This window comes from Anticarsia gemmatalis, chromosome 10 (assembly GCF_050436995.1).
Source record: "Anticarsia gemmatalis isolate Benzon Research Colony breed Stoneville strain chromosome 10, ilAntGemm2 primary, whole genome shotgun sequence".
Classification (NCBI taxonomy): Eukaryota; Metazoa; Arthropoda; class Insecta; order Lepidoptera; family Erebidae; genus Anticarsia; species Anticarsia gemmatalis.
In genome coordinates, this window is record NC_134754.1 from 2,051,051 (window position 1) to 2,067,007 (window position 15,957).

Sequence of the window (15,957 nt, forward strand, 5' to 3'; positions counted from 1 at the left end):
GGCGCCCAACACCCACACGTTTGGGCCAACGTTTGTTTACAGATGGCACATTCTAATATCGCCTCCAATGCGCTCATATTAAGAGTTGTGTGACAACAAATTGTTGGAACACCAATATGTCAATTGACAAGATTCAGGTAGTTCGACGTATTATGTTCATCTTTCAAATTGACGCTAAATAGATTGTCAACCTTACCACGTTAAGAATAGAGGGTTTCTCTAAATGCAAATTGGCTTTAATATGTCGCGTCTAATTTGGTTTTTCTATTGCATAATATCGGTTTGCGGTGTCTGCGATCGCCCACTTACATTATCGGTTACGGTAACATTGACATATTGTTAACCCAGTAACGGTATAATTTGTAAACCATTTTACCATTATTTTGTTCCCCGGTATATTTCGAAGTTTGAATAGTATTAAAATTGTAACGAGCTGCATGTTCTAGTTTAGCGAAGATTTAACAGTGCCTACCATCTCATCAATAAGCTAAGATGTTTTTTACATTCCAAAGTTCATAGATCATAAGTCACTGACATTCAATCAATATCTACACGAGCATTAAACGGAATAAAAAATTTAATCAAATGCATTCACTTTGCTTATTTGAATACTCGGTCATAGTTTTGGAGCACATTTTGTATAAAACCATTCATCAAACGGATTGCTTGAATAACAAATTCTTCCACAAAACTAATTTAATTTAAGGAGTGTTTCAAATGTCACAACGAACGGTATATCAGCGAAAATCAATGGAGACGGACAGTATCATTTCAATGGCAATAATCTCTGAAAACGCAGACAACCGCTCCTAAAGTTAATTGAATAATCAATTCCACAATTTTCATCTTAATCCCTATCGTGATAAGATTCTATTTCATTCGCGGATCAAACTTATCGCTCTTTTCTTAAAACCCGCGCTTCCCTGCTCCATTCATTGAAGTGATTGATGATAAAGTTGTAATTAGCGAACCTACTGCTTGCATCTTTGACATCGACACCCTTGCCTTGAAACTGGGTCAATCGAAAATGATCCTTATTAACTAGAATATAAAGTCTCCACCGACAGAACAGATAACTCGGTCGAGGTATAAGACACTGCCGAAATTGACAATTACAAATGCACCTATAATGAGCTTCGTTGTTATACATGATTTATGAGGCTTCAGTGAAATTTCAGTGGACTTGAAATTATTGGTACTGAGGTCAATCTTAAAAAATGGTGAATTTCTTTTGAATAACGAGAATTATGATTTTACGTCATTAATCAGATGCAACGAGGCGTTGCTTGATTGAAAGTGTGGCAAAAATTTCGAAAAAAATGGCGATCGTGGTTTTTTTACGAAAGATATTGATTGGTCATCGCGGCACTAACCACACCCCATACAACTAAACTGCGCAATTAATCAGCATACGACTACATGCCCTTAATCTGCATATTGTAATGTGAATAAAAGCAGCACTCCTGCGCAGAGAAAACAGCACTATTAATTACCATAAACTGCGTAATTTCCACTTGACACATATAACTCGTAACATAAACAATATCAAAAAGCAGAGATAACGTAATATAAAAACGATTATCGATACAAATGTATTGCAAATATTCGGTTTTATTGCTGCAATTGATTTTTATGATCTTTTTCATGTGTACATAAATAATATCGAATGCACAGTTGAGTGAAATGAGTGAATTAAGATTGTTGATTTCGTGAATAAATATTCATTTCGATCTTAATCACGTCGACGAAGAGAATTGTGCGCAAAACAATCTGTAATAACTTTCAAATGTTTTAATCATACACTCGTTATTGAGGCACAAGTTATCTTATATCATGAAACGTTTTTGTAGAAATTCGCTTTGCTAATACATTTTGGAAGCCTTACGCTTTGTTACAGTCCAAAAAAACAAATCGACAAAACAACCAAATTGGAACGAAATCTAGACATTCATATTTATTTCCAACAGTAATTTCAATCTTAAAACGACAAAAGAATTTCACATCAAAGAAGTTAATCAAATAGTTTTAAATAAAATTATAAAGTATTCACAAAACAGTATTGAATATCTAAAACAGTTGGTACTTTGTAACTTAACGCTTAAATTTATCAGAAACAAATATTCTCATGTTGAAATAAGTTTATCGCGTCTGTTTTACAGTTAACTTCAAATTACTCTGTCCAAGTTTAAAACCAATAGCTTAGTTTGAAACATGATTAACCGGCAAACAATTGGTTAACCTCCGTTTGACTCTCGATGACCTAACACAGGGCTGGCGCGGAACAACACGACGAACAAATAAACACTTTTTACTATTCTTATAAAAACTATTTGGAAGATGTTTTAAGTATTCTCGCTTTTCTAACCTTTCTATTAACTACGCCCTAAATTAAAGTAACATCGCAATAAAGAAAAATAAATTGTCTCGTACGAACAATGTTGACACTTTTACGAGCAGTGATGACCGTAACACATACAGGTTCTAATTGCCGCCGTGCCAAGCATTCTAATAGCACAAATTAACGACTTTCACTATAATCCCTTAGAACACGCTTCTATAATACGATATAATCCTTTAAGAGACGGAGCGAGATTGACAGATCGCCTGATGCAAAAAAGAAACACCGGATAAATGCCCCAGTTTAACCACAAGTGATTGTAGTAAGGTGCAACAAAAATCCGCAAAACTCGTTACTTGCGCACGAGTCGTAGGCCCGAATTTGCTCGAGTTTGTCCGAAGGCGATTTAAAAACGGTAACCCGTCAAAGTCGATCGTAATGATAGGTGATGCATGAACGCTGTTCTCTTTAATTGACAACTGAGAATTAACGCGAACGATTATGTCAAATTGAGTCGTATATTAGTGGGCAAGAAAAAGAGGAAAGTTACGATATCCAGTGATTCCATGTTCCATTGTTCGTCGCTAATTTAAGACTGAAAGGAACACTTATCGTGCGTATTAAGTGTGCGTGGGCGAAGGTTTACCAACCTATCTAAACAATTGCGTATATAAATAGCCATTTCGTGATTCGTTTAAGTACACTGTCTCTAAGTTCACAAACAGTATCAACCCGTACAATATTTGTGTAGGTTGGGACTGCTTGTCCTGTAAAAACAATCGCGATTATATGTACAATATCTAAAGAGTGTTTGCACGGTTTTCTGTTTCAATAATACTAATATTACCATAGGGAAAGTATTGTTTGTCGTTTGATAGTTGATACAAGGATATCGATAAACGATAGTCCATTTGTAATAAATACAAACATTTATCTTCTCTACATATTTGCAAGCTAGGTCAAAACTAATACTGTTGCAGAGAAACCTATCAAATCAACCTCATATTTGTTTTATTATTTCTCAAAATCTGTTATAAAATGTCAAATCAAAGTACTAGGGTAGCAAGTTCGCAAGAAGATAGTTTTTTTTTATTTCTATAGTCATATATTAAGTTCTACAGCAGCCAGAGTTGTCTTGTGACTTAAATCTTCACAATGTCGTATAATCCGACACATAGTACTATAAACAGACCCTGAAAGGTGTAAATGTCAATACAATATTGGAGAAGGAAATAAAATTACAATACTTATACTCCATTTGTAAGTATTGCGTAAAGTGACCAGGAATTTGATGTGGGTAAAGTAGCTGGGTGATACAGGTGTATGGATATTGGATATTATATTTTGAGAAGAATGAACTACATTCATACGAGACTATTCATACCAAATGAAAAATCAAGCTGCTCTTGTCTGCCCTTATGGCGCATTGGTTAATTTCGCCACGCCACTACCATTGAGTCGGGAGGTAGTGGGTTCAATTCCCGCTCGGAGCAATTATTTGTAGATCCGTTGTTTGTATTTTTGTAAAAGTCCCCGCGACACGAGCAATTCTTGGCGTGAGAGTTCTTTTAATTTACACTTACGGAGAGCCCAAAAGCAAGATAATAAAACAGCGATTAAACACCATTTTTCACGCACAAATTACATTAACGTATTCATAGTTTCGCGAATATCAAAAAAACTATAACCAGATAACTAGTTACAAGATAACGATCGCCTGTCAACCTGTCATCACCTGTTACATTGTAAAACAGCCCGTTATTTTCACGCTAACGCCACGCTAACTGGAATTAAATTATATGCTACTGTTACTGTATATTTAACATCATCAACAAATGAAGCGAGAGATGAACACTTTTAATACTCTTCTTTTTCTAATGAGATATAGATGCATGAAGTTCGAATATTATGGTGCAATACGTTTTTCTAAAACTTTCGAGTAGCCTTCTGAGATAAGATAATGTATGTGTAAAAAATGAAGGTATAACTGTGAAACAACACTGTGATGTACGATGCATCTCCTACAGAAAGTCTTACTCTAAATCTTATGGCACTCACATAGTACTTCGTAATGACATATCCATTTTGAAAATAAAATAAACATGCGGAACTAGAGTCAACCCTAGAAATGAATCTCGGCGCAGCATCCTAGCTGTCGTCTCCTGGGCGATGAAAACTACACTTTTTGCGGAGATCAGATACAGAATCCGATAGCACGCCGGCTAATAGCTCTATAAACAAGATAATCGGCCAGTTAGAGCTGGGAACACGTCGCCCAAGCGATTTATGAAATGCTTTAAAATATGAAAGTTTAGATTCGTACGATAGCGGCGAGTGAATAAATAAAACCGTCCGCGAAATAGCTGCTCTACTAAACATTTCCACGAAATAAACTCATTAGAATATGTAGTAATCTTCATCAACGTTTTTTAATTTCTTTATGTCGTCTCTCGCTTTCCCGGAATAGTGGTAATAGTAAAATAGCTTGTGATGCCGATCAAAAGGTTGCAGTTAGAAACACATTTACTGCACTATTAACTTGAATTCAGTCTTCTTCACGTCGTCATTAAGCATGCGTTAAATGCATAGAACGAGCAACCCACAATGCCAATAAACTTGAAAAAAATTAACACAGACTTGAGTTTTAACAAGTCAGTCAGAAATTAAACGGTCATAAAAACGTAACAACTCTGTGTAAAACAATTCGCTTCGTGAAGTTCAATTGTTTCCGGGATTAGAGGCCAACTGCACAGAACGTGCCGAAACCAGAATTAAAGCCAATGGGGAAATTTAAGGACCACGAAATGAAAGAAATCAAATTAAAATAAATACCGAAAAAAAGAGAAGAGTTTAAAACGGACAACTGACGATGAAAAACGTCAGTCAGACCGTTCACACGTGAATAACCACTTATGAATTGCAAAAAACACATTTGATCTTCGTGAATTTTTGTCCCTCAGTGTTCCTTAATGAAAAAGCCGAGTCCGATGTAAGAGTTGTGGTAAACTCACGAATTAAGTGGAGAAAGCATTCGGGCCGGGACATAGCGATACGACATTACAGTGACAAGTGCGACCCGCGACAACGCGGACCAAAAAACCAGCTAATTGCGACTACAATGGAGTACAAAGCGGCCGCTTTTCCCACGGAGCATCCGAGCGCGCATGCGTACCGATCATTTCATGCGTGCTCCTCTTTTATTGCCAAAAATTAATGCCCGGTAAACAGTCCTTAATTGCAAGCCAGTCTTGTTAAAATCAGCGTCGGTAAGACAGCCCGTCACACTAAGAGTAACATTTCTCGGAAACGAGAAACCAGAATACACATAAAACTCGCAATAACTGACTAATAATAATGTAACATTACGAATACCCAGTGATTCTTGTGTCGATTTTGGGTGCACAATCGTCGTTTTATGACATTTTAATTTTATTGGTTAATGCATTTTGGTACGTAGCGCTGTCGGTCATTGTGCAATTTGGCTTTAACGGCTCTATAGCTAAGGGGCATAATGACATTTATTTTAAAGAAAAAACGAGAAGATTATGGTGCATAGGGGTAATAATTTTTGATGGCATTTTAAAGACAGATGTTGGTTGACGCAATGAAAATGAAAATATGAAAACTATCAATGAACTAAGTTTGCATGGTAAGTCAAGATGGTATCGTAGTAGTAAGTTATAGCGCCGTTACTGTTTATAACAATTCAGTAGAAGGTAGGACAGAACAGGTGGTAATTAAGAAAGGTTTAAGAGCTTGTTAAACGAATGACAAATTGTAATAAGCTGTTTGTGAGATAAACATAATTACATTAGACACTTACGAGGCGTTATCAAAAGGTGAAGTGGCGAATAATAAAAAAGTGACAAATAAAGCATTAACTGTTAACATACAATATAAATCACCTTTTGTTGAATGAAAAGAGCTAGTTAAATGTGAATATTTTTCATAAACCTATGAAATGGCAGCAGTAAATAATATGCGAGAGACCAATTAATTAGTTGATAAGAAGAAATGATGATACCGATGGAGAAATAAATAAAACATACAAACAACGTTAGATCTATTGGACTGTGACTGAAAAAATAACCTTATAAACGTAGATTTTATTCTCATGATAGAAAACGAAGTGAATAAGTTTATCGAAGCAAAGAAAATGTTTTATTGCATTATGGGGATTAGTAATCCATTTAGTATTTTCCACATGAAATGGTGAAGGGAGCGTTTAACAATATTAATAAGTGCTGTTTCTTTTTATATTTCTGTTGCTTGTCAGTCTAACCACAGTACTTTTTGCACTACTTAGGGTCTGCATTTGGACTATGGAATATGTTACGTAACAAAAAAAAACCTGGCTACGAGCCCATAGAAAATTTATTATTAAATATAAATTAGGTTGAGGAAAAAGTATTTTCGCATTATACTATGTATGAACATGTAATAAAATCTCTTTGGCTTTAAGCATCACAAATGAGTACGTGGTTCATTAGGTTTCTTTCAGTGAGCTCGAGAGCTACCCAAATATCGAGCTTTTTTGTGTAGAAAAAAGATTTTATTACAAGTTCATACATACTATAATGCCAAAAGACTTTTCCCCGACCTAATATGTTCAAGCTACCGTATCAATATCAGCAATTCCGAGCTACCCCTGGCCTGTCCAGAAGATTCCTCACATTCTACCCGTATCCACTTTCACTGTGTGAGAGGTGTCAAGCTATTATCATCCTACGGTGGCTAGACGGCAATTCATATGATAATGAAGCAGTGAGACAGGTTCCTGAGTCCTCAACGGCTGGCAAGGCTAAACGTCGAGCATTTAGTTTAATTAGTTTGCAGGAAACTGGGCGTGCTACCTTTAATATTTACAATAAATATCGAGCTAAACTTAGCTGAACTTTGATTAACGCTACATTGGATTACTGGAGTCCTGAAACTACGGTAGAAATTTCAACTCCAGAATCAAATTATGCTGTTTGTGCTATTTGTGCTATTTGCATTGCCGATAAGACAAAGATTTAATTTTAAAGAAATGAAATTATGAATTTCTAAACTTAAACAATAAACAACGAACCGATAAATAAAAAGAAAATAATGTAAAAGAAAACTCACGAACTGAAAACATTGCAACGCGATCATGCAATTACAACAAATAGAACAAGAAACGTGAAAGCCGAATGATAAGATTCGAAGATCGCGTGTCGCATGATAAGCACTTTTCAACAACAAATACATAATGTTCGACAACAAAAAAAAACTTCGATAACGGTAAACGTACGTCACACACCACGTGCGATTTCTATATAAAAAAATAACGAAGCCTTAACAAGGGGCTAAGGAAACCCCAAAAACAGGTTATGAAAGGCCACATTGCCATTTGTGGACAGCACTCGACTGGATTAGACGTAAAAGGTTTAAACGGGCCGTGTTCGTCTTTTGCCTACCGAAGCGAACCACGTGGTATACGCTATATTTGTGTGAACACTACGTCATCGCCCACCCTTTATGGCAAGGATGATGCCATTGCATTAAGGACGCAGAGTTGATTCACCTCTGATGGGAATAACAGTTACGAACATGGTTTTATTTATCCCGAGAAAGCGATCAAAATACGCAACTTTTTGCTTGTCTCTTCAATTTCTAGCACTCGTTAAATTTGCATTGCCAAAAATTACATCAAATGCTTCGTCACCGTGACTCTCAGAAAAAGGTACAGCAATAATATTAACGAGTGCTCAGTCATTTGACACTAATAAGTGGTCGGACAATCAATAATATAAAAGGATGATTCGTACACTGGCACGAAACACGACAATAAATCATGAAGATCTGTAGGGGGTGGTGGTTCAGCGTTCGCTGTAATCATCCTCAGCGTCGGTAATGATTGAAAAGTGAAAGTTGCGAGCTTCATTATCTCTCAATGCGATCCAATCGGGAGCTACACGTTTAATCACAATTAAGACTACTTGTGTACAACTTTTAACTACGCCAGGATAAGTTTGCAATTAAGGCTCAGTATCGACGAACAGATGGCGAAGCCAATGAGTATCAAAATCGTTTAAATCGACAGCAAATAAGAGTCTGCGAGAATTCGCGGCTTGTTTGTTTTGAAAGGTCGTCAGATGTGGCCGAAAACTTGATTACAGAAAAAAATAATGATTCAGTACGAACGGGTCGTTCAGATGTTTCCTTGAATAGCGGTACAGTATGTAAATTACATTGGAGATGTTGCACACGAGAATTCTGATATGAAAACCTACGCACGTAGGGAATGTCTTATAAAAGATAACAATGGCACAATAATACTTTTGACTGCTGTACCTACAGCAGATATTTGAAAGCTGGTACACGATTCCAATGCAATGTACGCATAATTTAACTCGTTATATGGATAACGTCTCAATTCAACGTACTTCATAAATATAAAAGAAAAATAAAAAGACCTAAATAACAGGAGCAAATTGCGCAAATCAGACTTAAATCAGCTGTTAATGAAAACGTATCACGGTAATTACAAAGTGAATGTTGTTAGTCTTGTTCATTAAGCAAAAATGTGTATCGGCAATATTGAAATTGTCATTCAACTCAGGCAAGAGATTGCACGTTGGACGGCGTCAAAGTGGCACTCGCCGGCGGTTTAGCGGCGTCTACGGCGATTAGTTTAAACGACGCTTAAACAATAATTACCGATTACGCAGAACCGGTGTGTTATCGTCGGTGTAACTCGGCTAGTGCGCCACTGCTGCGATCAAGATTAATACCGAGACCGTGTAAAAATTTCCAATAACGCAACGTTTCAATTTGTCACCGTCGCGGGCGCAGATAATCTACAGGCCATTGAAGATGACCGGTTAAATGAATTTGTATTCAAACCGGCCGTTTCTTACTGTCGACACATTCCTTTAGCGCATCCTCGCGTTTTAAATCGCTCCAAGTATCCGCACACAAAGCAGACGGAGCTTAAATAGACTCCGGAGCCACCGAGCAATTTGAGGGCTATTATCAAACGAACAATATAAGGAAGATTCAATTAAACGACCAAATCTCAAGCGACAATAGAAGCTATAGCTAACAATACACAATCCGCCGAACAATGGGCAATCCTTGAATCAATATAGCAGGCTGGGTGTTCTATAGATATTGAGATTGAGCCTAGAGCCGTATGCAAATGCGGTCGGGCGTCGATATCGACCGCAATGGCGTCGATAATTACACGTTCATAGTCTCGTTGCCAGTTTCATTCATAAACATGCGAGATTGCTTTATGAATGGTGGACGTACCGTGTCCTTAATTTATTGTCGCACCACAGACTTCCATAGTTTCCTGTTTGTTTATTACCATTTATCGAATGTTGTCCAGCACGCTCGTCGCGCTCCTTGTGTACTTGTGTTGTCAGTGTCGCGTAGACGCTAGCTCGGCCTTGATAAGTGAACTTCATTCATATAGAGCACGAGCACTAATCTCAGACCAATTATATCGAGCGGAGTGCGCCGAGGCATACATTGTGTGCAACGATACGCCGAGATGAATTTATTAAATATATTAACATTCAATTCATTACTGGAACACGCGAAAAAACAAACATAACTCAACACGCTATTACCAGAGCTTATGAACGTAAACCTGTCCAACTGTTAATAATTCTTTTCTTAATGGCCTCTCATGGCTGAATAAATTTTAGCGCTAAATAAACAAGCTTTATCTGTGATCTCCACAATGCAACGGGTCCGAGGGTAACAGGAGCCGACTGAAGCGCCGCCACGACGATACCATCACGCCGATACGCATCAAGGAAGACCAGTTGTCAATACATTTCACCTGCGAACTGAACTAACTTGATGGCCTGTCGCTGTCCAGAACGAGTTCCCATGAATTGTGTTGCGTGCGAGACATTTTTATACTTCTGTACGACATCGTGTACGCCGGTGTACGGCCAGGACCGATGGCTTACATGTTAATGTATTTGCTATCGCTCCGAGCTTTATGTGGATCATCTCGTTGCGTTTGTTAAGATGCCCGATAGAATTTCTAATTCGGAACGAACGTCGATTCAATGCAATCGAAGATTTAGATCGCGAAGAATGCACCCCGTGTTAAATGCTAATTTCTGTCTCGGTCTTATGCAAATGAAACGCAGTGCCACTAAATAGCATTAAGGCAGCTACGGGCAAATATTCCGCTAACCTTATTTACTGGACAATTCATACGTCCGCGCAAACAAACACAGGTGGTCCCAATAAAAGGTTCGGTGGAAGCCAAGCGCCTGTGTGAGGATGCCGCCCTCCCTAAAAGGATAATAATACGTCGTTCCGAAGCTCCCGAGCCACGGAGAATCCCCAAGACTCCGGGAGAAATGTAAATTGTCCCGCCACCTGACAAATAGCTTAATTAACGGCTAACACGCGACACGAGAATTATTGAGATTATCCGAATGGTTCATTTGTGGATGTACACGGCATCACTACTTTTTTGCAGTTATTTATAAGCCTTTGATCATTTAATAGGGCTAACAAGCTTGCTCTCTTGGCTGCCTCCTACATGAATAAAAGAGAAAATGATCTTGAAAATGGAACTTCATTGTTTGCTTAATTCTGCCCGTAAGAAAATTCAAGCCTTAAATTCCTTTAAAGACAATGAACAAAAGAATCGGAAAGGAACTATGAGAGGTCCTAACTAGCCCACATGCAGCAATTTAACGAAGGCATTAAATTTCAAGGTTAAAGTCTGAGTTTCGTTAAGAGATTTAGTTTTTTTTCGCAATGTTATGCGTCGGTAGGCGTCACGTGGGCGCGCACGTGACGACGTTGTGATTTTGTGAGTGCCACCGCACGACCGCTCGCGTGGGCGGCAGCCGCAACACTGACACCGATGGGCGCATTCGATACCTTCAACCCGACAATTTGTCTTGTTGTATATTGACGGCCTATCAAACTGTGAAGGCTGAACTTAAAAAGCTTACTCCACAAAAATGTTCTTATAACTCTTGAGCTGTCAGTCACTATTCAATTATCGATGGAGGTTGTATCGCAAAAACTGCAACGTTTTTGAAACCATCCGTAGAACGACAAGGTCCTGTATCTCAGATTAAATATTTTGAATTCCTACAGAATCAGTACCGCGAGTAAAAACTTTTCGTATTGTTCAATTTCATGATATTGGCCGCGAAACGCGCGGTTTCCCACCGAAATCTGGATGTTTGGTGATTTTTTTTAATTGATCGGAAAAAAGCATGTGGTCGTGCTCTCGAACCGCAATCAAATAAAAACTTTACTCGTTAATGTTTTATGTATAAATTCCCGAGGTCGATACATTATGGATGGAGTCCCGCTGGCTTGGCGCGTTCGGAAATTTTGACAGAACGACAGATATCGTCGATCTCTATGGTAGCCACAGATCGGCTCGGTGTTTTTTCGCGACTTCGGTGACCGATAACATCTGACATAGAATGATGTCGGAAAGAAGTAAACGTTCCACAGCCTCGAAATCACTTAACTATGTAAATTGCGATTTATCAAACATTTATGAAGTCGCCTTACTAAATATTAAAAGTTGATTTATATAAAGCATATTTGATAAATAACATAAAGTTTAAAAAGTTAACTATTGATAATTTCCATCAGCTCGAAAAGTTATCATAAAATTAACCACGTTAATTAAAATAAAACTTCAACAGGACGATGAGCAAATGGAGTTTCCATGTCAATGGAAAAAATAAATTAAAAATAAAACAGCTCAATTTCAACAAATTGCTTATCTACAAATTGCCGGAATAATTATCTTTGCACAACGCAATAAGACGTTTACAAATAGTGTTGCATTTAGTAAACAATCACAATTTATTACGGTGACCATCGCGACATGTTTAGATGGGACACCTGAAGGACTATTTCGGTCGAACCAGTTGCGCGGGCGCATCGTTACCGCGCAGGTGTCCCCGTGTAGGGTGACCACTACCGCAAACGCATTAGACGCTATTTATTAATACATGGTAATTTATTTTAATTTAATAATATTTACTCAAGATATAAAGCCCTTTATTTATCTATATTAAACTAAATTGATTGCTATTATCTACCGCCGTATAAAATTATGACTAAAAATACTTTGCCGTTTGTCATCCAGTTTCCGTTCTGTACCAATAAATAAACAAATTAAATGGCGATCCGAAATGCTGGACAAATAAATATGAGAATTTATGACAGTGTCAAGGCGTTGGATAAATAGTAATAAATACTTCTTGTTGCATGGCAGGTTCTATTGTGCGATACGTTTTGAGTTTCTCAGTCTATAAAGTCAGGCGAGACAACATAAGTAAAGGCACAAAGGGTTTAATTTATCTACAAATACTTCCTAACAGTACCCATGAAAATATACAGAATATTGAAGTATCAATATATTTGCTGACAATTTATGTTTGCTGGATCGTTGAGTTTTGAAGTCAGGCCCTAAAATGCAAAATAACTATACTATCACGAATCATGTCGTATCATTTGTAATATTATGCTTTATATTTGCAAGTAAGTAAACAAATGTTTTCAGGTTGCCGCAATATTGATCGTATTTTTGTTTGAAAACAACTCTTCGGTAACTGTTGTTATGTAACCATGAAAATATTCAAGAAAAAAAAATTCACATCAATTTTGCAACAGTGAAGTCACCGTAGCTCTTAAAAAATAATCAACACAATATAACACTTATTCAAATCGGAACAAGTGCTATAATTGCATAAAACATTTATTATTCCCTAATCGGCGATTGTCTGGTAAAACTCGTGCATAAAACCGAATCACCTTAGTTAAATCATAGTGGACCGCTAAGTACTAAGTAGATGCAGAGCACGGTTATCTTAGGAGATATCCCACGGGACCTACATCTCGTGTGAAACCGGCTTTAACTTCTAGCCACGTCATACTAACTTCTTAGTCAGATGTATTTTGGTGTAAGGGATAAGCGTAATTAAAAGAGTTAACAACTGCACATGATTAATCGATTTTTTTGCCTCTAAAAATTGTATCGATAAAGTTCTATTCCATTTGAATGTAAGAATTCTTTACAGCTATGTGACATGTATAAAATAGAGCAACATTAAGTTGTTTGTTAAATAAGAGCCCAAAGTAATTAGCAATGCCAATAGAGTTTCCTTATTACAAAACTACTGATAATATAAAAAGTCAGTAGAACATCAATCTTTAGAACCCTTTAGTTAACTAACGATAAACACAAATAACCATAAATGCTTTCTTTGGAACCCTGTATATATATTTATTATGTAATTTACTAAAATACCCGCAACTAAGCAACTTAGACCCAAGCCAAACCCACCTCATTACGAAAGGAGACTCAAGTCTGTTGGACAGTAGTGAATAAAATTGACTACAACATATTCTATCATCAGCATATTCATGCCCGCTGTATTCTTCACCTTGTTCCACCGTTTGTTTGTCCAAAGGGCCCTCATTACACGCGATAATGAGTGGATCTATCTACAAGTGTAATACGATACAGCGGCCATTGTAAAGCGCGCTTAAAAAATACAATCGACAGGAAACAATACTTTATCTTTTAGTAATAGCGTAGTACAGTCACGAATCGACATTATCTTTTACTAATCAATGTGTATGCTGTGAATCTTAAGTTTTAACTGATATAATAAAGTTGAAATTATTTGTTTATATGGATGTTTTTTATCTCAGGAACTGAGAGTCCGTTTTGAGAAAATCTTTTTGTATGTTAGTATGATAGCAGCTTTTATGAGGAAGGCTTTGGGCTATTTCGTTATGTTTAATATCACATTATGACCTACACGAGCGGAGTAGAAGCATTTATAACTTTTAATTGATGTAGAAGCCATGACAATTATTTAGTTATGTTATATTCCGGTTAATTGTGACCTGGCCTGTGCAGAAAATTTCAGATATATTTGAGGTTATAATTTTATACATTCCATTCATGGATCTTTTGAATAGAATAAGACATACTTGATACCTACATATTTTACGGGGAGAACCAACTTCAACGCTACCTATCAGTTTTAAATACTTTAAACTAAGTATAAAATTTAAATTAAAAATAAACGTAAAGTCGTTATTATAGATATTGCAAGCGATGACAGGCGCGTACTGATATTCATACATTTTAATAATCATGTACATTCGCTTGGCAATAGTTTTGTAGTTTAATTACATTGATATAAAAATAAGCTTTAGATATCAAAAAATATCGTCTACATTACTAGATAGTAAAAGATAGATGTGTCTTTTAAAACACCTTTATTTGATTATTACAGTCCTCCCCTAGTTATAAATGCTATTGCAACATATTACTATTAAAGATAATAATTATTAAGAAAACACTTTTATAAAAAAGTAATTAAGACATCGCAATCTCCCGCCAAATTTACAAAATGCCAAAGGATCACTCATTCGGCCAAAAGAAAAAAAAACAACGCGCGTTTCTAGCCAGCCAGCCGTATATTCACACCTGTACAAAGGTTTTAATACTTTTCAATTAGCCTTTAACAAATTGCAACGATTCCTCTACACTGTTATTAAATATTCATTTGGATAAAATAAAACAATTATGCGCCACTTGAGATACATTTTCTGCACTTACTCAGACGCCTTAAGACATAAAAATGCGGTGTAATAAATGGTACTTAATATTAAGGTGTTCAAAATACCTTTGCTGTTTTCATCATCATTTAAAAGTTATGTGAAAACTCTGTGAATTTGTATTATGCTTCTGCTATCATTTTGATGCTGTAGCAGTAGCAGGTAAAGTAAGGCCGTAAGTAAAGACCATAATGTATGTATAGAGTTTTGAAAATAAATACGTAACCTATCAAACCGAGCACGGCTCAAAAATTGAAATTGATTGAAATGAAATAACTACGAAAGATTGCAAACTGAAACATAGGTAAGCCACCAAATACCAAATTTCCATATTTAGCTGAATTACTATGACAAAATGAACAAGTTTAAAGCTTATATCCGTGGACCTGTATAATGGTTTACAGTTCAAAATTCTAACAATGCGATTATTTTAAGTGAATTGAATACAATCGCATGTTTTTACATCTTGACCGACATTAATGACAAAAGTTACCACATATTCGTGAGCATAACTCGGTTTTCTCGAAAACTCGCATCGTGATCGTTTCAGTCGTGAGTCTCGAAAATCCCTTTGATGTGTGCCCGACGACTAACGAACTATGCCGACCGATAAGCTCTACTATTAGTCGGTCTAACATGCCGACAGATGTCGTCCCTAGACTAATCAGTGTAACTACTTACAATGACAACATGTCGTTTGGATACTAAATAAGGTTTTGATTCTATTTTACTATTCAAACTTCAATACAGAGTCAGCTTATAAATTGTGCAAAGTGTACAATTTCTCCATAACAAAACAATGGCTTCAATTTATCGAAAAAACAAACAGCAGACGCCATTCCAATCAATCAACTGGTGGCAGAACGTAGCAAGGCATCGCAATAGCACCAAAGTACTAGGCGATCATGACAACGAGGCGTTCACACTAGGTGTCGCTGGGAGGCGGGCCGACGCGCCAGACATTCCCTTTCCACCGCCCAATCGCTATTGATCCACCCCGTCCCCCGCTC

The 15,957-nt window shown here is 36.9% G+C and overlaps 1 protein-coding gene across 3 annotated transcripts in view; it reads right to left on the reverse strand.

The window, feature by feature from the left end:
• bs (serum response factor blistered) overlaps positions 1–15,957 on the reverse strand; it is a 244,418-nt gene that overhangs the window by 221,722 nt on the left and 6,739 nt on the right. The window lies entirely within an intron of this gene.